This window comes from Haliaeetus albicilla, chromosome 4, assembly GCF_947461875.1.
Source record: "Haliaeetus albicilla chromosome 4, bHalAlb1.1, whole genome shotgun sequence".
In the NCBI taxonomy this organism is placed as follows: domain Eukaryota; kingdom Metazoa; phylum Chordata; class Aves; order Accipitriformes; family Accipitridae; genus Haliaeetus; species Haliaeetus albicilla.
The window spans coordinates 31033451-31057006 of NC_091486.1; the positions used below are offsets into that span (position 1 = coordinate 31033451).

The following is a 23556-nucleotide window of genomic DNA, read 5'->3' on the forward strand; positions in this document are numbered from 1 at the left end:
TCTAACTGCGAAATTAATATATTTAATATTCACTATGGTGGCATATAAAAGCTGTATTGATAAGAGCTTTACAAAATCATCAGTCTCAACAGATTTTCTTAAAGCTGGTGTTTAAAGGATTTGTGTATTCTCTTAAGTATAAATATATCTACATGATCATCAATTCAACAAAATGAGATTTTTTTTTTTGGAGTTAAATGTGTAAATGTTGGCAGGATTTGGACTTCAATTAAGATGTCAGATAATGCTAAAACTTGAAGTCTGCTGCAAATTTTGACTAACCATGTAGTTTTAGAAGCACTACAACTGTATAATAGTTTTTAACTTTTCCTACTTTAAATTGAAATTATCTTTAAGAATACAATATCTGTGCATCTTCTGTATGCACTTTTGAATTATTGCTGTTCAGGTAAATTTTTTTAAATGAGAAGATCAGCTTCTGAGGCACCATACAGAGAACTGTAGGAATTGTGCAAGTTGGAAGTAGTGTAAACTGGTTTTGTTTTGCTCTTAGAACTAGTACTTAATTCATATTTAATTTAATGAAGTTCAGCTTCAATTTAGAGACTGCAAAAATTGATTACTCCTCCGCAGGAGACTCTCTACAGGAACTGCAATACAAATTGAATTTACAAATGTTACACTTACGTTAGATAATATTGGAGAAGCAGAAAATAAGATAAACCTGATTTACAAGGCAGAAAATTTCTTATCTTGCTATAGTTTCTCTGTTGTCTTTTTGGTACTGAAATCTAGCCTTTTCTTAAACAGCAGCACGGTTATTGCAATTTATTTGGTTTGGAGGATTCCTCCAAAAGTCAGCACTGAGGTCTTCATAACTTTTGTAAACTGACAGTTCTGTTGTTCTCTCTCTTAACACAAAATGGACCAAAGAGTCTGGGGTGAAGCAGCAAAAGATAAACTACATGTGTTCTGGCACGTCAGGAGGTCTGTCTGGATTCATTTCTACTGGCTGATAAAACATGAATGCTTTTACTTGCTATCAGTAGGATGTATGCACAGACTACTGTTGCAGTCTGGGAAAATAATTTGTGAATGAGAGTAGCACCTATCCCAAAAAGGAATATTGTTCCTCTTTTGAATCAAGCTGGAATGAATTAGACTGGAACTGAAAGAGCTCATTACAATGACCCATTCCTGGCACAAAGCATTTATTTATTGTTTTGTATGGTTTTCAGGCCTAGTTTTTCAAGCAGCTGAAAATAAGAAAACACCCATGAACAATGAGCATCTTGAATGTGTTCTAGTCTGGTAGCTTCTATTAGTAGTGCTTGTTGGAGTTGCAGATGTTGTACCGGATCAGCTCTTTGTCTGCAAACAGTGTTAATAAAGTGGATTGCAGACATAGGACAGAATTCTTCCTTGGGTTAGAAAGCTGGTGCTTTGACTTGAAACCTACACACTCAGTTAGCTCGTTGCTGGTTCACTGGCAGTTTCTTTGACTTTGCCACAGTGCGTGCAGTGCCTTATGAGGCACTGAGCCTGGACAGGAGATTGGACTTCCCCTGGGAGCTGGCTTTGAGCAAGGTTTGGAATGGGTTGGGGAAGAAAATGTTGGCTTATGCTAATGCCTTCTTGTGGGCCAGTATGTTCTCGTGCTGCAACAGTATGAATAGAGCAAGCAGGAGATAGTTATTCCTGCTCAGCTGTAGGTCCCATGTATCCTCTTATACCTAGTATTGCTTTGTGCCTGACAAATTGATCTAGGCTTCCCTTAAGAAGGTCTGTTACGTTATTTGCAGCGTTTTAGTATGTGGTGTGCAGACTTCCATTTCCTGTCTTCTGAGGTGCTGGTAGGAATGAATTCTGGAAGCATGCTATACTGGAGTCTGCTCCAATGGACTGTGTAAAGGTAGTTATAGTTTCAGATGTGCAGGGAAATCTAGTTGGGCTTCTTTCTGTCGTGTAAGTGAATGTTTAAAACAGTTAAAGAATACAGATAAGATGTATGTGAAGTGTTGATGGAATTTGGGGAATCATTGGAAAACTGGTTAAATAGCAAAAGAACTGCATTGTGTCTTGGCATTTGAATTGAAGGCAGCTTAACTAACTCCCAAGGTACAGATGCTGCTCTTCAATGTTAACTACACTGATAGAACTGACTACGGAAGTATTTTTGTATAGTCTGGCACTAGGTGTAAAGATGTATTATTATTACTGAGGAAAAGAAATAACTCTTTGATTAATAGCTATGTACCTGATTAAAAGCTCTGCTTGTGTTTTGGCTTCCTTTAGAGTTAGTCTACCATCTTCCTCTTTCTTCATCTGCTCCTCAGCCTCATATCTTGTCTTCTCAGAGTTTCTTCTTTTACACTCCAGGTGTTCTGCCATCTCCACCAGCTGCTGGTGTTCCTCCTCTAACCGCATTGTTCCTTTCTGCCTGCATTTTTCTGCCTCTTAGAAGCAGATCACCAACAACTATCTGTTGCTTACATACTTGCTCTTTAGGAAATCTTTTTTTCTTCAATTACAAATAGAAAGAAAATACTGTTATAATACTGATGTTGCAAGTATTTAATATTGTCTCAAACACATGAGTTTGTCTCAAGTTGTAGTTGGATTTTTTTAAATCTGCTTGGCATTTAGGTTTTCAAGCCTTCCTCTAACTATTTGTTAGAAGTAGAAGGGTTTTTTTTTAACTGCGTAGCTACTGGGACTCAGGCTTTCAGAGAAGATACATAATGCAAACATCAAGAAATGAAAAGATGTAGCATGACCGTTGTTATTGCTAGCATCTTGCACAGTTGCATTGTAGCTAGGCTGTGGAATTTCTCTTCTTCAGGCTGCAGGGACCATGGAAGAGAGGACTATTGTTACCATATCTATTTAATAGAGGAGGAGCAGCTGAGGTACTTCAAGTTTGGGACTTAGCGTCACAGGAATGCCATGGCAGATGCACAGGCTAAATCTATGCCTTCACTGGAAATCATCCATTCAGATGAATTATCTGCAGCTAAAGTAAGCATTAGCCTTTCTGTAGACCACCTGTTCATTCTTGTTCCTCTAGATGTCTCTTCTTCTGGAACTGCAGAAGCTTTCTGTTGTAATCCTCCCGCTGCTGCCAAATATGTTCTTGTGCTGCTTTCTCTAATTGTGACTTCTTTGCTGCCTCCTCCTCCTGGTGCCTCCACTCTTCTTCTAGTTTCTGTAAACTAAAATGTAAATTATTATTAATTGCTATAGCAACCTTAGGTTTGCTGAGTGTTCTTGCCAGAAGAAGAGCTGGTTCTAGCCCAAAGAGCTAAGCAGATTGCCAAAGCGAAGGGGAGGTAAATTAGAATGGAGAGAATGGGTGCTGGTTAGTGATGCTTAGAATATGTCTGGTTGGTTCTGCAAATTAGTATTAAAAAAAAAAAATTGGTCTACTTTCCTTCATACTGTCTGTAAGGGGGCAAAAACCTGAATTATAATTTTTACATGTGTGCTTTTGAGGAGGACGTGAGGACTATGGGATACAGGTATGTGCTTTACATGAAACAAAGATGTGGAAACAAGGGATGGAGGAGAGCACAGGGAAAGCTAGGAAAGTTCAGAGAACAAGAGCTGGAAGAAAAAATTGGACTGCATTTTTGTGGAACAAGAACACAAACCCAGAACAAGAACTCAGGCTATGCAACAAGCAAGGAGGCAATGGAAAGCTTTGGCTGAGATTTAGATGTAAACAGAATGGCTGTGAAAATGGGCTATTTTTGTAGGAGGATTCACACTGTAAGGAGCATGAAAGAAAGTCAAGGAGGTTCATGAAACAAAGGAATAGTCTCCTTATTTTGGAAATGGTAAGTTAAGGATAATCAAACTAAAGGTCTTCTCTTTCACTGAGTGCTATTTAAGAAAATATCCAAACTCGGGGTTCTCAGTCCAGCAGTTTGACTTGAATGCCTGCTGAAATAAACCTAAGGAGGGTATGGCACTAACATCGAAAAATGCTTTATAAGCCAGATTTGTGCTTTCTTTTCAACCATCTGATTAAAAGATGCCACTTCTACAAATCCGGTTCTTACAAATGCCTGTGACCAGGGGATACCCTCCAAAGTGTTCAGTCATTTCTAGGTAGGCTGCAGCTCTTCAAAATCACCCAAGGAGGTCGCTGTTCTCCCCAGTAAATATAATTCTTAATGAAAAAGTAAGTATAACATAGAAGCAAAGCAGTAAGGTGGTGTCAGAATGTGTTGTGTAAGCAGAACATCTCAAAAGGTGAATAGAAATGTGATTATATTACACCAGAGCTTGTTCCTGCTACTGGTGGGTTTCCCGGAGCTTTGCCTTAAGTATTTGTTGGGATTTTTTTTTTCCTAAAGCTATATCAGCAGAGCAAAAGTGTTCTTAATGCATTTTTTTTGTAGTATAAAATTCTTCTATCATTAAGGAATAACCTACATTGCTATGAAATGTCTTTATAACCGTGTAGTTGTAACCATGCTGAGGTTTTTGTCGGGGAAAATGCTCACTAGTGGTTTTGATGCTGTATGGAAAGTGTGGAAATGTCATCTTCATGAACTTGCTGTAAGCTAGGTACAGTTGGTTGAAAAACTGAATTTAATGACTTTGATTCACTGGCGATACTGATTTTTCATGAATGAGTTGGAAAATTGTAATTTTAGGACAGACTCAAAATTCAGAGTAAAGATAAATGGATGAAAGTATTAAAATGAAGTTAAATTAGTAGACACACACACAATACTAAACTTAGGAAAAATCTAATATGCTGCTAAAAGATGGAACTTGATGTATGCACGTGTTACAGACGAAAAGGTCTGTGATGTTATCCTCTAGTTTGGAATTTGCCTGGAAGTACTGGATCGGTTTGCTGGCTCCTTTACACTCTTTATTAGTCTTCTGTTACATCAGACGATGCTTTGTGTTTATATATATGTTGCTTCATGCTGGAACACTGATGGGTTTGGATGCATGTGCCTGGTTGACAAAAAGCAAAGCAAAGCCTACAGTAGTTCTGTGTCATCATTCCATTCAAATGTTCTCAAATGAGAACATTATCCTCACTAACTGCATCTTCTCTGCGTTCCTCTGTTGTTCCTTTTCCAGATCTGCCTTCACTTTTTCCATTTGTTGCTGCTGCTCTTTCCTTTTCCATTTCTGTTCTTGTTCCTTCCTCTTCTTGTCCACTTGTAGCTGCAGCCTTTCTGCCTTTTCTGCTCTTACTTTTTCCTGTGCAGATTTCTCTTCTTGCCATTTTCCAGGAGGAATCTGAACAGGAATATAATGAATAATGCACTTAAAGTTGACATTCTGTGAATGGTGACTTATCTGTTAACTGAGATTTAAAATTCTTGGGAGAGATGCTTTATGTACTTACTAAAGTAGATTTTACTTACGTGGGACTTTCACTGTGGCCAACGGTGCCTGTTTTCTCTACATGGTAAATGTTTTACTATTTTTTTGTTGTTGTTTCCAGTAGGTACTGGCCTCTGTGATATCTGATGACTCTTACGTTAATTTCCTAGTATTTAGTGTCCCAATATGTTGCTACTTCAGCTATATTCTCTGAACCTCTGCCAGCTTTGTGTTTTCCTCTGTATTTTTTCTAAATGTTTTGAAGTTGTAGTACACGAGGGGGGCAGGCACAGGCGTTTCATCTAGTCCCAGGAAAGAGGACACTTTGAGGAAACAGCTGAAGTCGAAAAAGGCCTAAAAGTCTGGTAGCTGATCGGTCAGCTAGAGGATCACTATGGTGAAATGGGAAGGCTACAAACAGTCTGTATGTCTCCAGTTCTAAACTAGGACTGAGGAAAACATTTCCAGGAGCTGCAGGGACTTAGGATGCAGCTCTGGAGCATACCCGACCAGCCTTTTTACCTCGGCCTGTGCTGTCGCTTTTAAAAGGCATCGGGGAGCGCTTCTGTGCTCCGGGTTTTCTCTGCGACTGGTCTTGGAGATGTACGGTGTGGGAATCGCGGCTTTTGCTGGCCTCGCCGCAGTGGGCAGGGGGCTGCAGTGGGCAGGGGGCTGCGCGGGCAGGGGGCCGCGCTGCCTCCGCCGGCGAGAGGGGCTCCCCGCGCTGCCTCCGCCGGCTCCTCCCTGCGCTGCGGCCTCTTTTGGTTGGCGGGGGAAGCACCTCCGGTCAGATTGAGGCAGGTCCGCGTAAAGGGCGAAGTGGAGAGAGTGTCCCCGCCTGGGCGGGGGGGTCCATGTCTGCTAGGGCTTCCTGAGAGGAAGCTCCAGTTAATGGTAGGAAGGACAGCTTTGTGTCTGCCTGGCCAGAGGAGGAGGTCGGCTGGGCTAGGTGAGGAACCAGCATGTCTGACCTGCCCTTGGGAAGGGTCTGAGGGAGTGGGCTGGTTGTGTGTTGGAGTGCGGGCTGGCTTGGGCTCACCCACTGCTCCTGTCGCCCCCAGCCAGGCTGTTACGGTGTATTCACTACCCTGGCCTGCTGTGACATGGCAGGTGGGAGCTGCTCCTTTCCTTTCTCTTGTCAAGTTAATCTGCCAAAAAAGCCCCCAAGAGCGATGGCTCTGTCCCATACCTGCCTGTGTGGATGAAGCTCAGGCAAATAAAAACCAAAACAAAGCCTGTTGCTAATGAGGATAAATGAGTGTGGGGGTGACCTGAGCTTGGCTACACCTGTGCCTGGGGTGAAAAATGAGCTGGGGGTGTTGGGGAGCTCTGTCTGATGTGGGGCAGCCCAAGGTGCCCCCCAAAGGCGTGTGGGGAGGTGCTGCCCTGTGAGGCTGTGGGACCAGCAGAGTGAGAGCTGGGGATAGGAGCCTCCTGTGCCATGCCCTAAGGAGGGAACCCCTCATGCCGTCCCTCTGAGGGGAAGCCTCTGGCTGGGGTGGTGATGGGGTACGCTGAGGGGGTTGTGAGGCTGGGAAGGTGCCTGTGAGGAGAGGGGGCCCAGCTCTCCCTCAGTGCTGGGGCATGGACAGCCTGAGAAGGCAGCCATCTTGTGGTGGTGGAGGCTGGCGGCAGAGCTGCCCTCCTGCAGTAGCAGGCGAGGACGTGCTGGGTAAGTCTGTTCTCATTTTTGTATCCCTGTTGCATGGGAGTTGCTTCAGCACACGTCCCTGCCTGTGCTCGCGAGCACCATTTCTCACCTCCACAGCCCCACTGCTCCTACCTGCTGCTGTGTGGGTGCTGCTGGCTGGGGTGACCATTGGAGGCAAGTGGCCGGAGCCAGACGTAAGCCCACAGCTATCTCTGTGGGGCTGGTTGTCAGGGAGGGCTTTGTCCTTCCTGGGAGGAGAGCGGGTGGGCTGGCTGCTGTGGCCTGCCTTGCCAGCCACCCTCTCCTTGTCAGCCTCCTGTTGCCTTGCCTTGTGCCTTCTCCGCATGGGTCCTCTTCTTCCTTATGGCTCTCTTCTCTTTTTGTTTTCCTGGAAAACCACAAAGCTTTCCAATCCTAATATGGCCAAATCACTCTCGAAGTAGTACGTTGTTGGTCTGGGTGATATGCTTTTGGATGCTGTGGATACTGTGGTGATTGTTCATTCAGAGTACAAATGTTTCAGTCTAGATGTAAATCTTTTTCTTCTGTTACTGTGTTTATTTTTGTATTTATGTAATATTTTTGTGGTGGGGGAAGTGTCAGAACAAATCAGAAATAGGATGAAAGTTTTGTGTTTTCATCTAAATCTCATTCTAGTTAAGAGTTTCCTCTATGATAAACCTTGGTGACTCAAAACTTTTATTCTTGGTCATTCTGCCTCTATTCTGTTTCCTGCTCCACATGAGTTAATCAAATACACCAAGAATCTTATGTTGAATCTTCATTGTTATGGTCAAAAAGGTGCAACAAATGCATCATGAGGACTGTAGTGAACTTCAGACAGGAAAATTGGGGGAAAATGTTAAGACTTTGATGCAGACAACCTATAATAAATTATCTTGTCCTAATCAATGGTGCTGCTGCTCTGACTGCTCTTCTAAAGGCTGAGGCTCTTAGCTGTCTGTCTAGATTAAATGCTCACACTTGACTTAGTCTCGTCTGTGGACAAATGGTAGAAGGTCATGGTCCAGCAGAGGGAAGCTGCAATAAGAGACAGGTGAGTTGTGAGCTTTGTGCTGCCTCAGGCCTGCTAGTTAACTTTGCACAGGTTTTCTCTGTCTTTCTGAAAGCCTGCTGCCTACAGTGTAAGGCCCAACAAAATCCAACTTTCTGTTTTGAGGCATGACCCTAATGCAAACAGGCATGCCTAAATAACCTCAAACCATGTTTATTGTAAATGCATGCTCTAGTAGACATACTTGGGAATTTTTTGCTTTACAGGTGCGGTCTACAGAGAGAAAAAAATCTAGTCACTGTGTGTGCTTGTTAATAGGATTTGTAATCCTTGACTTTTGATACAAAATAAAAAGAAAAAAAAAACCTCTTATGCTTACTCTTAAGTGTAGTTAAAATATTTGTTAGTAATGCTTGATATATCTTGTTTGAGGCTTAATAATAATGAAATTAGTTTTAATAAGTTGATTATTACCAGTCACAAAAGCTACAAAATAATCGCTAAATAGAAGAATTTTCCCTGCTCTTTGATCTTGTAAGCAACTACTAAGCAAAACCACAAAAATAAAATTGGCTGGGCCCTCTCTTTCATTCTGTTTTGATGAAATTGACTATAACATGCTAATCCTTTATATACCCTTGCTATATCTCCCACTGAAATAACTAGAAAGGTGCATACAATTATGTTCAGCAAGATGCTAAAAGATCTGCTTTTTGTTCATTAACCTTACCTATAACAGTCTGCCTTGTGGTGTTGCCAGTCTTTATTACTGTTGTTTTCCTGTGTTTTGGACACTGAATCCACCTTTACCAACTTTCGTCTGATGCTCTTCATGACTTTAGTCTCTGCAGCTCTGACATACTAGGAAAAAAGTGTCAAAATGTATGTGCTTATGATATATGGTGATAAGGGGTATCAGTTCATTTCCCAGCAAACTGCAAATGCTGACATTGTTGTGCCAATTTGTTAGTTACCTCATAAGAGTTGCTGATAAGAGAATATTTGTATCTGTTCAGGATTTGCACACTAGGACTTCACCACAACTGCTGCAGTCCACTGTTGTATGAACATCCCAAATGAAATGTATTCCTGTGCTACCAGGTCTAAAAATTCTGCATGAAAACCTGAGACATGAAGACAACTCCCAAGTTGTGCTGTGTACTCACTGATGGTGAATAGCTGAGGAAAAGATAAAAGAAACTATGTACCTCTATAAATTAGGATTTAGGGTTTATGCCAGAAGTTAAACCAATGTTTATTGATTGTGTAAAGAATTGCTGTTTGCTCTACATGGGTTGTTGAGTTTTGGTTTTGTCTATTATCTGCTGTTGGTAACTGTTCCTGTAGTTCCTTCCAATACCAGATTGGCTGTTTACTGTGCACTGGGACCCTCCTGTTTCACTTTACCCCGAGACCAGTAGTTGGACCAGTGAGGGAAAATAGATGGGATCTCAGAACATACTTTGAGCCAGAACTTGTCCTCTGCGACTCCAGCTGTATTTTCTCAGTGCTGCTGGCCCTGTGGAGGGGGTTATAAGGAAGAATGGTGTTCTACCATTAATCAGTTGTGTACGTACTTATATGTACATATATGTAACTTAGCAGTTGGCTATATACAATTTCATCTGCAAATGAATGATTGTTTTGCCACCTTAACTGTATCCTGATGGTATGAAGCAGACAGAATCTGTACCACAAGCCAGACAGTACTTACTGTGTTGCATTTGGTGTCTGAACCACGACTGAAACCAGTGTCTGACATAAATATATGGTCAAAGACATTCCAGAAAAAGGGGCAGAAGTTTTGCTGCCATAAGACTTACAGTGTCAAAGCTGCTGCCAACTGTTTTGTTTGTTGATTTTGTTTTGGGTTTTTTTTTCCCTTCTGCTCTCTGTTCGTTGGGAAGTATCTTCTTCTCTTGCATAATACTTTTCAGAGTTACTCATTTTTACTCCAGATGTCTCCTTCTGCATTTCCTGATGACTAGGAGATATCAAAACTCCTGATCCAGATCCAGGCTCTATATCCTGTCTTTAAAAAATTGGGAGATGGGAGAGAGCAACCATAAAATTAACTATCAAAATTTAGGTTTGATTCCAGTTTTAAAAAACAAAACAAAAAACTTGGGGAGGTGTAGCAAAATCTTGAGGTTTGGTTTCACTCCTGCCTTAACCCCTCACCATGTTTTGCACATCTGTAAGCCCTGAAACTTCAGAATAATTTGTCAATACTATATAATGAACAACTCACATCATTATAATGGCCCTAGCAGGTAGCTGCTACTCTCTTTGGAGATCACTTCTCTCCTCATTACCGAGGAAAGCAAGTCTCATTCTCTTTTATGCTGCAGTGAAGATCCGAAGACTAATTTGCAGATGCCTTCCATATTTAATAATGGTGAATATTTTCATAATTAGTTTAATTTCTATAACACTATCCAAAGATTTTGAAGTATTTTAGAAACTCATGGTCTGATTTTTATTTTAAGAGTGATGTGAATTCATAGCTTCCAGTGACTCTAGCAGCAGCCAAGTAAGTGATCAGTTTCTCTGAAGATCAAGCTACAAATAATGACGTTTCACACTTTAAGTTCTGTGTGAGTGTTCTGTGGAGTCCTGTTTGGAATGTATTTCCTGAATATGACTCCAAGAGGTACATTTGTAAATCAATAGAATAATTTAAAGAACAATGAGAGGCTTTATTTCGCTTCTTGTCTTAGGTTGAATTGGTCTAGAGCAGGCAGTTGATTGAGAGGTGTGACCTGAATGTAAGGATTTTGTATAAAAGAGTTAGCACTATCATGGTGCATTGCTCTTCTTGCCACAATATTAGAGTAGTGCGGAAAAAAAAAACCCCCCTCCAAAACAGACAAATGTTCATTCTGAGCATGGAATGTAATAACTATTACATTCAGCTTAACACAAGTTCTGCGTACAACATCTTATTTTACTTACTAGGGTGAGAAGGCAAAAAAATCTTAATCCTAGTTAGATATTTTAGTTTTATTTTCATTTTTTTTTTTAAAACTGATTCTACTTTGAGGTCATTTTGGTATAAATTCCACTGAAGACCCTCTCCTTTAGGCACTTAGTGTAAATAAATGCCAAAAGGCTTGTCCAAGCCTATAGAGAGAGTTGTAGAGAACAATCTGTGTTAAGTATATGTATTCTTCCCTGTTTCCAGAGTCCCTGGTACTTAGCATCATATCACTGTGCTGCAGAGTCATAAACCTGGCTTAACTGGCTGTTTAAGACTAATTTATAGTTGTCTTGTATCATCCAAGTAGCACAGAGCCTGTGGAACTTAACTATCTGATTAAGTTTTCTGTGGTGTCACCATGCAGCTTGTTCCTGGTGTACATGTTCTGTATAACTCATTAGTTTTTCCCTAGAGTTTGTCTAGACTGCAGTGTATGGTTATATGTTTAGTTTGAATGAATTCATATACACCTGAGCAGTAAACTTCATGTAGCCTTTTATTTTTTCTCAGTCCTAGTTTTAAGAGGTCTCATCAAAGTGCCCTAAAAGCGCTTATGTGCTGCAGCAGTCAAACGTTTAATCTGAGGACTCTGACAGGGGATCTGTTTCTGACTGTATAAATAGGAGGCAATGACTGTCCTTTCTCACTATGAATATGGGCCTTAGAGGCTTCTATTGTTGGGGTATGATTGCTGAGAAATTCCACTCTGATGCTTCACTATGTTAGACAATGTGATAGACAATAATGTAATTAAGATGCCTGACTAAAATAGAAACGAAGGAAGTGGAAACCTAGTCTGAGTCTTGTTTTCATAATGAAAGTTAAAATTTAAAAACTTGCTGTTTCAGTGTAAACTTAGATCTCTTTAGTAAAGTTTGTTGTATGGTCAATGCAGGTTTCCATTTGTGAAATACTGCATTCATGTTTTCTGTCCATTTGCCTGTCTGGATCTGTAAAAGTAAAGATCAACTCTTGGTCAGGTTAGGCCAGGCTCAGATTTGTGCAGAATAGTTTTCCTTGCTGAACATCTGCGCTGCAGCTGTTGTTCAGTGCCATTGGTTTTAGTAAATAAGTAGCCAAACCATAGGATGAGAGAATAGCTTTAATTCTAAATTTGACATTGGAGGGAAAAAAAAAAGTTATTACATTTAACTCGCTCACCCCAAGAGAGATTTGGAATTGACGTTGCAGTCTCTTCTGGCTTGAGCTACAGATTTCTGATAGTCCTATCAGATGTATTCTTTCTCAATGTATAGGGTAGTAAAAAGAATTATTTAACATGTCTTAATAAGGATTAAATAAGAAGTACTAGTGGTAACATGCTCAAATTTGTTGGGAGTTGATGGACAAAGCAAAAAACCCAAAATAACTCTCCAAACTTACGTTTAAGGTTAAAGGCTTCCTAGAGGCAAAAGTGACAAGGGGGGGCGGAGCAGGATTTCCCTCCTTTTAAGGTACTTTTAGGTAGTATTTTAGAATTGAAGGTTTGAGGTTCAAATGGACTTCCAAATCTTTGAACCAGTACTGAGCCTTCAAATGATAAGTAAAAGGTCTCCTGAAACCTTGTATCAGGCAGCAGTAGTATAGGGATTGCTTTTTAAATTAAAATAAAAGTTTGCAGGTAACCTATGAGCCAGACTGAAGCTGCTAGATCAACACCGTTGTGCTGTCAATTATTAGACCTCAACTGTTGGGTATATTAATAACAAAAAAAAGGCAAGGGTATCTGTAAACAGCAATCTGTCTTCCTGACAAAGCCCCAGGAGACAGTTTTTTTGCTAGCATCAGCTGAAAGTATAAGAGATTAAACTGTAGAAGTAAGCAATTCTTTAGAAGATTCTTTCCAATGTGTATGATACTGAAATTCACGGCCTGTAAAGAAATACTATCTAAGACTTGTTTTGGAGTTTTAGAAAGCAGGCATTCTTTATTGCAGTGCTGGATGCACAGGGGATAATTCCACCTAACATGCATGCCACAGCTTCAGCACAAACAGGTTATGTAGAGTAACTAATTACATATTAATCAGATCAGTATACATATACATAAAAATTCTTGTAACTGATTATCATAGTACTGCCTACATCTGGTCATGCACAATGGTCCTCCATTTGAGTCAAAGGGCTGCTTTTACGACCACTGACCCATTTGAAATTCTGTTGGCTGACCTTGAAGTCTTTGTTCTTCGTCCTTGTTCTTTGATCTTGGAGCTTAACATAGTTTCAGTCACATATGGTCAGTTTTAACATTGTTCTTATCTAATGTACAGGAACATCCAGTCATAAGAGCAAAGAACTGCAAAACTTATTAGTAACTACCTCTACTAGTTAATTACTTGGCTACACTTTTGTCTATTGTTTCAATCATAGTGTTAATGTATGATTTCTTGTAATTATTTACCAAATCTCACTTTTACAGTTATCTAGCAGCAAACCAGTTTCTGTGGCTGGTACAAAATATTAAAACCATAAAACTATTTAGACATACCATACAGAATGTATGGATGTATGCTATCAATTCCCCCCTTTCTGTTTGAGGCTACTACTTCTTTTAGTAGTCTCACTTGAACATAGATTGTGTCACAGTTCAAGACAGCGAAAAGTGACACAGATTATAACAATGATGATAACTATCACACTTATATTTTGCAAAAGCCCAGCTAACCATCCAGTCAGAGAAAATCCAAAGTTTTGAAATATTTTGTTTAGCCAAGAACTTTCTATGCTTGACTTTAATTCTCTACTACTTTGAGCTACATGTTTTATTCTGTCTATCTGATGGTTTAGATCATCTGTCACATTTGGTATGTGGATACAACATGAATTATTTGAAAATACACTGTACCCACATACTCCGTGTTCTTTTAATAGTAGTAAGTCTAAAGCTAATTGATTTTGCAATGTCACTTTACTAGTAGCTTGTACTTGTATATTGCGTTCACTTACCCCACTTTGAGTAGTGTTAGCTAATGTTTCTACTTGGAGTGAAAGATTGTGAAGAGTCATCCTATTTTGAAGAGCTGTTAACGGTGGTAAAAATATAGATTCTAATACCCATCCTATTTTAGTTCCAGTACTTGGTGATTGCCAAGAATCATATTCTTGCTTTACCTGGTTCCACCATTGAGGCTGCAAGGGAGATTTCTTCTAGAGAGGGCATAGAGTTAACAAACCTAAAGTCCATTGCTTACTTTGGCCTTTCATGGGAAGGTGAGTGAACCACATACCATCACTACTCACCCAAACAGTTAACCCTAAACTTTCCACCTGTCCTTTAATACAGTCAATCCCAGGCCAAATTTTCCTTCCATTATTAAGAGGGGACCAAGTATCATTAAAATACTACTATAATTTCTACAAGCACATCCCCATCTTAGAGCTTTAGCTACTGGATAAAGTCTTTGAATTTCTGGGTCAGAGGAATTACAAGTATAAACCTTCGTACAGTTCTATTTAGGATGTGTGATTTTCTCTGTTTGTCTAATCCAATCTAAATTTCCATAGATAGTCTTGGCTCTGGGTGGATCTAACAAGGACCTTATAACCGCAGTAAATTCTAAACACCATTCAGTATTTTGAATATGATCCCAAGTTCCTTTTTGCACTTGTTTCCATGGTTTTGGCAATTGGCAGCCCCAAGGAGTGTTTGTACAGGTTTCTCCCGAAGGACGGTAAATTAATTCTTTTGTCCATGAGGTGGATGGTTTGGTAATGTTACAATTCAAAATGCTATAATTCCTTCTTTCAAAATTTAAAGAATAATTGCCTTCTAAATCCGTCCAATTTAATTTACTAAAATGATTGTCATTGTCCCACATCTTTTCCCAAGTTTTGGTTAAATTCAATGTCAATACTCCCCATGGAATTGGATTTTCAGCTGACTTTGGAATCGGAAGGCAGGCTGTTATTGAGGTTAAATTTTGTATCTTTGCAAAACCTTGAATCAATTGCAAAACTAGATTATCTTTATCAAAATTACAGGGACGACTAGTATTAAGATTAGAGCTCTAACAATAATTGCTTCATTTTGTTTATCTTATACTACAGATTCTCTTATCATGACAATTCGTGATTCTGTCTCTGTAATTTTACATCTACTATTATTTTCCTTACGTTTAGAAGAACTTAAAAGAAAATACTTAAAACATATAACACACAGGAGGATTACTGCCCCTGACAATGTTCCTAATAGCAGTCCCAATATTATAAGCTTTACACAATTGTTCTCCCAGGTACATTGCATGGAACTTATTTATGGATTTTTTTTTTTATTTCAAAGGACCAGTTTCTTTAGACTTCCAATTCCCTGTTGATACTTTCTTTATTCTTGAATAATGAAGCCAAGGTCCTTTTCCCCAGACCTTTACTGCTGTATATGTTGTTAAAATGATTTGATATGGTCCTTTCCACTTGTCTGCTAGTAGTTCTGACGTCCATGATTTTACATATACCCAATCTCCTGGTCGGAAGAGATGTGCTGTTGTGTCCAATTCTAACGGTCCAGCTGTGGAGACATACTGATCAAGTTCTTGTAAAGAATTTCCTAAAGAAATCATAACACTTTTTAAAGACATGTCTCCAAAGGCACTCAAAGTACTTGGATTATAGGACCCTTGATATGGTCTCCCATATAACATTTCATAGAGACTTAAATTTCCTTTCCCTTTTGGCTGTACTCTGATTCTTAATAGAGCCATGCGTAATGCTTTAACCCATGTAAGTGAGGTTTCCTGGCAAATTTTACTCAACTGTTGCTTAAGGGTATAGTTCATTCTTTCTACTTTCCCACTTGCTTGTGGTCTATATGGGGTGTGATAGTCCCAATTTATAGACAATACTTTGCTCAACTGTCTTACAATCTTTGCTATAAAATGAGGGCCATTGTCAGATGACATTCCTACAGGGACCCCAAATCTTGGTATTACCTCTTTGAGTAAGACTTTAACTACTTCTCTTGCTTTGCTGGTGTGACAAGGGAAAGCCTCAGGCCACCCAGTAAAGGTATCAGCTAGAACTAGGATTTATCAATATCCTTCTTTTCGAGGCAATTCTATAAAATCAGTTTGCCAATATCCTCCTGGAGAAATTCCTTGTTTAGTAATTCCAAAAATGATTTTATTACTGGGTTTGGGATTATTGTGTATACAAATTTCATGTCTTCTTGCAATTGTTCGAATAATTTGTTACATATCTCTACTCAAAATACACTTTTGTAAATGTTTACAAAGGTTTTCTGTTCTCCAGTGTACTTTGCTATGTTCAGCTCGGGCAATTTCTCTCATTATTGTGGGTGGGACTATCATCTGACCTGTCGGTCTTACAGCCCATCCTGTCTCATTTTTGTTAGCCTGCAATTTAATAATTAATTCTTCATCTTTTTCATTATAATTGGGAGTTTCTTTAGGCAAATTTATACTTTTCTCTGGAACTAGTGCTAGGATGCCTTTTTCTGCAGCCTCTTTAGCAGCTTTATCAGCCAATCAGTTACCTGTTTTAGGGACAGTCTTACCTAACTGATGTGCTTTACAGTGCATTATTGCGACTGCTGCTGGCTTTTGAACGGCTTCTAACAATTTCAGTATTTGTTCCACATGCTGAATGGTGGTTCCTTGTGCAGATAATAGTCCTCTTTCTTTCCATATTGCTCCATGTGCATGTACTACTCCAAAAGCATACTTTGAGTCTGTCCAAATGTTGACTTGCTTTCCTTGACTTAGTTCCAGTGCTTGAGTAAGAGCTATCAATTCAGCCTTTTGGGCAGATACATTCGAATGCAAAGCTTGCGATTCAATTACCTTCTCAGTAGTAGTTACTGCATATCCTGATAGACGTTTTCCTTCACAGATGAAACTGCTTCCGTCGGTATATAGTTCCCAACCTATTTCTTCCAGTGGCGCATCTCGGAGATCTGGTTGGCTGGAGTAAACTTCTTTGATTGTCTGCAAGCAGTCATGTTCTAGTTTCCTTTCAACTTGATCAGTTGTTAAAAACACAGCGGGGTTAATGATAGTTGTTTTTAAGCAAAAATCATCTTGCTCCAGCAACACCACTTGGTATTTCAGCATTCTACTAGGGGATAACCAGTGCCCCCCCTTTCTGTTCTAGCACAGTGATTACCATATGGGGAACATACACTTTAATTCTTTGTCCTAAGGTGAACTTATGAGCTTCTTGGATCAGTAGCACAGTTGCAGCAACAGCTCTCAGACAACCAGGCCATCCCAGACTCACATTATCTAATTGCTTTGAGAAGTAGGCCACAGCTTGCTGACTTGGTCCCAGATATTGGGCCAGGACACCCAGAGCTAAACCCCTTCCTTCATGAGTAAAAAGTTCAAATGTCTTTGTGAGATCTGGCAGGCCTAGGGCTGGTGCCCCCATTAGACCCTGTTTCAGTTCTTTGAAAGCAGCTTTCCCGGCATCAGTCCAGTATAAACCATTGTTTGAAGTTTTGAGCTGCTCGTACAAAGGTTGGACCAGCAATCCATAATTTGCAATCCACGGGCGACACCACCTGACCATTCCCAGAAATGCTTACAACTCTTTTAGAGTCTTAGGTTCGGGGAGACGACAAATTGCTTCTTTTTATCTCAGTTCCTAATTGTCTCTGTCCTTTAGGATTTCAAAATCCAAATAAGTTACTTCTTTCTGGGTTATTTGGGCTTTCTCTTTTGACACTCGATATCCACTGATTCCCAAAAAGTACAAAAGGCTAATAATTAACTTTGTGCATTGTTCTTCTGTCTCAGCTGCAATTAACAGATCATCCACATATTGCAACAAGATTCTTTGATTATTGTCTTTCTTCCAAATCTCTGATTCTTGTGCCAATTGATTTCCCAATATGGTAGGACTATTCTTAAAGCCTTGAGGCAAGACTGTCCATGTATGTTGTGCTTTTCTCCCAGTCTCAGGATTTTCCCATTCAAAAACAAAAAGTTCTTGACTATTGGGATCCAAGGGAATACAGGAAAAGGCATCTTTTAGGTCTCACACTGTGAACCATTCTTGTTTTTCTGTTAGGGCTGTTAATAAAGTATAAGGGCTCGCTGCTACCGAATGAATATCTTGTACTGTTTGATTTATCGCTCTGAGGTCTTGAACTAATCTGTAATCTTTACCATTAGCCTTCTTAACAGGCAAGATTGGGGTGTTATATTTGGGTTTGCATTCTCTTAACAATTTATACTTCAGAAATTTTTGTATTATCGGTACTAACCCTCTCCAACTTTCCAGTTTTAGGGGGTATTGTTTAATTCTTACTGGACTTGATCCTGGCTTTAAATCAATTCTCACAGGCTCTACTCCTTTGGATTTACTAGGAACTTCCCCAGCCCAGATGATTGGAGTTACAGCATTATCTACTTCAACTGGTATGATCTTCTGCTTTTGGTAACTGTCCTGTAACAACAAAGCCACGGCTTTGATATTTTTAGTTTCTGGAATTAAAATTTTAATCTCTCAATTTTTAAATTTTATTTCTGATTCCAGTTTCTCAAGTAGGTCTCTCCCTAACAGGGGTTTGGGAGAATTTGGCAAATACAGAAACTGATGAGTGACTCATTGTTTTCCTAATTTCATTGCCAAAGGTTTAAAGAAGGGTCTAGTCCCTCGTTCACCTGCCACACCACCACCAGTAATTTCTTCAGAACTTAACTCCCCCTCTAAGATATTTAAAACTGAAAAGGTGGCTCCAGTGTCAACTAAAAATTCAATTTTCTGTTCTCCCAGATTAGCTGTAACCCAGAGGTTCTGCTGGGAGACTCCCCTCCAGTCCCTGTCAAATACTTTCACTCAACTTTCCCAAGAAAGGGGGAACTCGCTGAGGTTGTGCAGTTGGAAATGGGATCACTTGTGACCCTGTAGGTCTCAGGGGACATTCCCATTTCCAGTGTCTTTCTTGTTTACAGTATGCACACTGATTTGGTCCCTGGGGCTGATTTGATCCCACTGGTGAGCCCAGTCCAATTCCTCTCCCTTGTCCCATTCCTCGACCATGTCCCCTTCCTCAGAGGGTAACTCCTCTGCCTCATCCCATATCAGCTTCTACTTCTAGAGCAGCCACTAACCTTGCATTCATTTTACTCTGTAATTAATATCTACTTCTATATACCACCCAAGCAACTTCTAATAATTTTCCCCAATCTTGAGAATCTGCTCCTTGTAATTTTTGTAATTTTCTTTTGATATCATCAGAGGATTGTCCTATAAATAAAGGAGCCAATTGACCTTTTCCTTCTTCAGACTCAGGATCCAGATTAGTATATTTCTTAGCAGCATCTTTTAACCTACTCAGAAATTCAGTGGGAGACTCTTTTCTATCTTGTTTAATTTCATATAATTTAGACATGTTAATTGCCTTAGGCATAGCAGTTCTAATTCTGAATAGAACCTGTTTTTGATACTGACCTAACAGTCTTCTCTAAGCCAAATCATTAGGAGCCCATCTGGGATCAGCAGATGGAAAATTTTGTTCCGCTGTTCCTTGTAATACTCTAGAAGCTACTTGTGCTTCTACCTGGGTTCTAGCAACTCTCCGGACCATATCTCTCTCTGCACTATATCAAAAAGTACATCTATTATTACTTGTATGTCTTTCCAGTCAGGATCCTGAGTCTGAATCATTGTTTCAAAAGTGTGGGCTGTTTGATCAGGGTTTTCTCGATAGCTCCCAGCTGCTACTTTTCAATTATTTAAATCTACAACAGAAAAGGGTACTTTAATAGTTGCCACACCCTCAGTCCCAAGTGCCTGATGAAGAGGAGCTTGAATAACTTTGTTCTGTTTAGCTCTTGTTCGCACTGTGACAGGACTACTCATGGGCTCTCTTTCATCACTATTCTTGGGAACAGCTCTAGGTTGGGCCCTTTGGGGTCCAATTGTCATTTCAGTATCATCCTCCTGTTCTTGCTCGTATAACTTTAAACATCTTTATCCAATACTACACACAGAACGCCTTTTGAGTTTATTGTCAACTTTTTAATTTCTTTCTTTTTCTGAAGATAACACAAAAGGATTGCTGGGTGGTGTATTAAGTCTGCAATCTTTTCGCCACTCAGGATGATTCTTTAAGGTAAAGAATGAATCACAATACATAACTTCATCCCAGTTTTGCTCACGTCTCAAAAATAACATAAGTTGTAACATGGTGTTATAATTTAGCCTTCCATTTACAGGCCACTTTTCCCCATCATTGAGCTTATACAGAGGCCACCAATGACTACAATATTTAATCAAATCTTCTCTCTGCATGTTGCCATCTGGAACACCCCCAGCTGTTTCCAGTGTTTCAAAATGCATCCCAAAAGTGGTTTGTTAGGGATCTCACTTGATTGCCCTGTTCCCATTATCAATACCTTCAATATAGAGAAATAAAAAATTGGAAAGTCAAATATCAGAGCCTGAGTCAAAATATCAAGCAGAATTAATCAGTGATCTAAGATCAAGTCAAAAATCACTAGTCAGATCCCAAATCCTTAATCAAAATACCAAATAAAGCAGATCTCAGAAACTAAAGCAGCTGGGTATATCTGTCTTCAACCAGCGAGACAACTACCCTTTATCAGAGAAGTACTTCTACCAGAATACCAGATTTTTAAGGATCCTTTTACATTTTTTCCTTGCTGACTTTTCTTAGTCAGGCTTCCAGGTAAGAGTACCAGACAGAATATCAGACCAGAATACCAGAACCAGGTTAACAGAAGAATGCCTTTGAATAAAATCTTACCAGTGTCCTTGGCTTGTGAGCCGGGGGAGCGGGGATCAAGGGTCTCCTCAAGAAATCTCGGTGCCGACTAGAGGTCCTGTGATCCTGTGTCCATTGAGTCTCAGAGAAGCCTCGTCCCATCTGGGTCGCCAAAATGATACTGAAATTCACGGCCTGTAAAGAAATACTATCTAAGACTTGTTTTGGAGTTTTAGAAAGCAGGCATTCTTTATTGCAGTGCTGGATGCACAGGGGATAATTCCACCTAACATGCATGCCACAGCTTCAGCACAAACAGGTTATGTAGAGTAACTAATTACATATTAATCAGATCAGTATACATATACATAAAAATTCTTGTAACTGATTATCATAGTACTGCCTACATCTGGTCATGCACAATGGTCCTCCATTTGAGTCAAAGGGCTGCTTTTACGACCACTGACCCATTTGAAATTCTGTTGGCTGACCTTGAAGTCTTTGTTCTTCGTCCTTGTTCTTTGATCTTGGAGCTTAACATAGTTTCAGTCACATATGGTCAGTTTTAACATTGTTCTTATCTAATGTACAGGAACATCCAGTCATAAGAGCAAAGAACTGCAAAACTTATTAGTAACTACCTCTACTAGTTAATTACTTGGCTACACTTTTGTCTATTGTTTCAATCATAGTGTTAATGTATGATTTCTTGTAATTATTTACCAAATCTCACTTTTACAGTTATCTAGCAGCAAACCAGTTTCTGTGGCTGGTACAAAATATTAAAACCATAAAACTATTTAGACATACCATACAGAATGTATGGACGTATGCTATCATGTATTTAAGGACAGTACTTGGGAAAAACCTACTAAAAAGAATGAACATCAGGCCTGGAGATGAAGGAGCAGGAATTTCCCTGAAAAAAGCAAGCCATTTTGCTGTGGGTATTCAGTGCTTTTTTCTGCAGAGCTGGCCTATGGTATAGGGTGTTAAGGCACCAGTAGAGAGAGCCATTGTTTCAAGAATGTGTAAAAAGCCATATAGGCAGTACAATTTGTTGTCAGGGCACAACAGTGAAGTGTGTTACTGCAAAAGCTCACGTAATTTTTTAAGCAGATAAAAGAACTCTTGTAGAGAAGGATCTTCCCCTCCTGAAGCCCTGTCCTGTCGTTGTCTGTCCATCCTGCCCCCCCAATACCTGGACAAAGTTGCACAAGGATCATCTAACAGTTAAAGGCTTAAATCCACACTTCTGCTTTTTAATGCTTCCTGCAGTGTATAGCCTTTAATGACTTACCTAGGATACGTGCAGAGCTTGTCTCAAAAGAGCATATAGACCGGGGGCAATCTCATGTGCCATGGGATGTTGGTCAGGAAAGGGCTGAGGGAGATGTGAATTCCAGCTAAATATGTACTTATGAGTCTCATATGTGGTGGGGATCAAATTCAATGTAACAACAAGAACCATTCTTCCTGAAGTTGTCAGTTGCTGTTGAGACTTACAGTGTTGTCAGCACTGTTGAAAATGGTGCATCCTTAGTGCGGGGGAGTTGCTATCATCCTGTTCTGAGCTTCCTTCTGAGAGCGTGCACCAGTCTTATTTTTGACTGTAAGACTGATATTGTAAGCCCAAGAAGGAACACAGCATTCTCAGCTGTTCTGTTACCCATGACCATTTGCAAAGCTGAAATGGGTCTATTTACTTTTGTTGGGGCATGTGTAGTTGCTTGGCAGCTTCTTGGCCTGTGAGCAAAAACCCTGTAGGACTTCAGAGCTTGAACAAATCTCAACAGAAGATTTGACTGAAGCTGCAACTTCTCACCTTGCTGCATGCTGGAAACTTCCTGAATTCTTGATGTTGTGTGTCCTTAATTGGCAGAGGATCTCTTACCTTGCCAAATCTTTCTGGTGTGGGGGTAATGAAATCTGAATCCAGGCAAGTTTTGCATGGTTCTAAATTTCATCACAAATCACATCTCACTTCTCATTTCTTGCCTGGGGGAGAAAAACTCCGGTATCTTTCTGTCTCCAGAAAGGAGGCAACGCCTGCATAGTTCCTCCGTGCTGGATGATTATATTGACTTAATCATAATTGAGGAAGGAGTCACATATCAGGTTGTATGTGATACTGGCATGTAGAGCCCTGTACGACTAACGGCCAGCCCTGATGAGACAGCAAGAACGAAGCAGTGGTGGCAGCATGAAAGATAGAGTTTTGCTGACATATCTCGCAATTGTCACTAAAAGCTGAAGCGCAGATGGAAGAGCGAGGAAACTACCTTTTGCCAGAGTTCCTTCTTTAAACAGGAAATACAGACTTCAGGAGGTGTTCTTCAGGTATCCAGAATCAGCAGTATATGCTAAGAAAAGCTAAACCTATATGATGCAGGCTATGTAATAAAAATATCAAAACGGAGAGAAGTCTTTAAATGTGAATCCTTTTCCTAGTGATAACCAGAACACAAAAAAGAAAACTTCCTGGAGACTATGTTCTTTTTTTTTGCATTTCTGTTTGATCCTTCAGAAGCTCTTAAGCCTTGTGTGAATTCTCACTACTATTTTTGCAGGCTTATTTCTTATTTCATATTGGAGTAAGTTTAAATTACTTTATGTCACAGAGCTGACCAGCTGCAGAAAGAATCAGAAATACAATCAAGGCACGTGTGCTTGCTGCTCTGGATGTTTAGCTCTTACTGGTATTAGTGGCCGTGTTATTTCTGCTGCCTTGCTGCCCCCTTCTCCCTCGCCAGAAAAATGCAGTTAAAAAGTCTCTTTTTTGACCATAAAGCAATCGCTTACTAGTATGTACTGTCAGTTCCACCAGCCCACACTGCTGCTTCTGTGGTCTCATGCTGTTGTCCACTGTGTCTTAAAGTGGTGCAGAGTAGATTGTGGAAATGCTAAGCATAA

At 40.0% G+C, this 23556-nt stretch overlaps 2 long non-coding RNA genes across 3 annotated transcripts; both read right to left on the reverse strand.

Annotated features, from left to right (window-relative positions):
* Positions 1–1043: 1043 nt before the first annotated feature.
* LOC138685125 (uncharacterized) lies at positions 1044–9193 on the reverse strand. Of its 2 annotated transcripts, none has more exons than XR_011324374.1 (3): positions 8954–9193; positions 8710–8840; positions 1044–3173 (listed from the first exon to the last, which is right to left on the reverse strand). It is a non-coding gene; the product is annotated as an uncharacterized lncRNA (long non-coding RNA). The 2 variants fall into 2 exon arrangements; XR_011324373.1 differs by lacking the exon at positions 1044–3173 and adding an exon at positions 3959–5226.
* Positions 9194–9260: 67 nt separating this feature from the next.
* On the reverse strand, positions 9261–21847 carry LOC138684985 (uncharacterized). Its single transcript, XR_011324205.1, has 3 exons — positions 20686–21847; positions 9803–10011; positions 9261–9498 (listed from the first exon to the last, which is right to left on the reverse strand). It is a non-coding gene; the product is annotated as an uncharacterized lncRNA (long non-coding RNA).
* Between the last annotated feature and the right edge of the window lie 1709 nt (positions 21848–23556).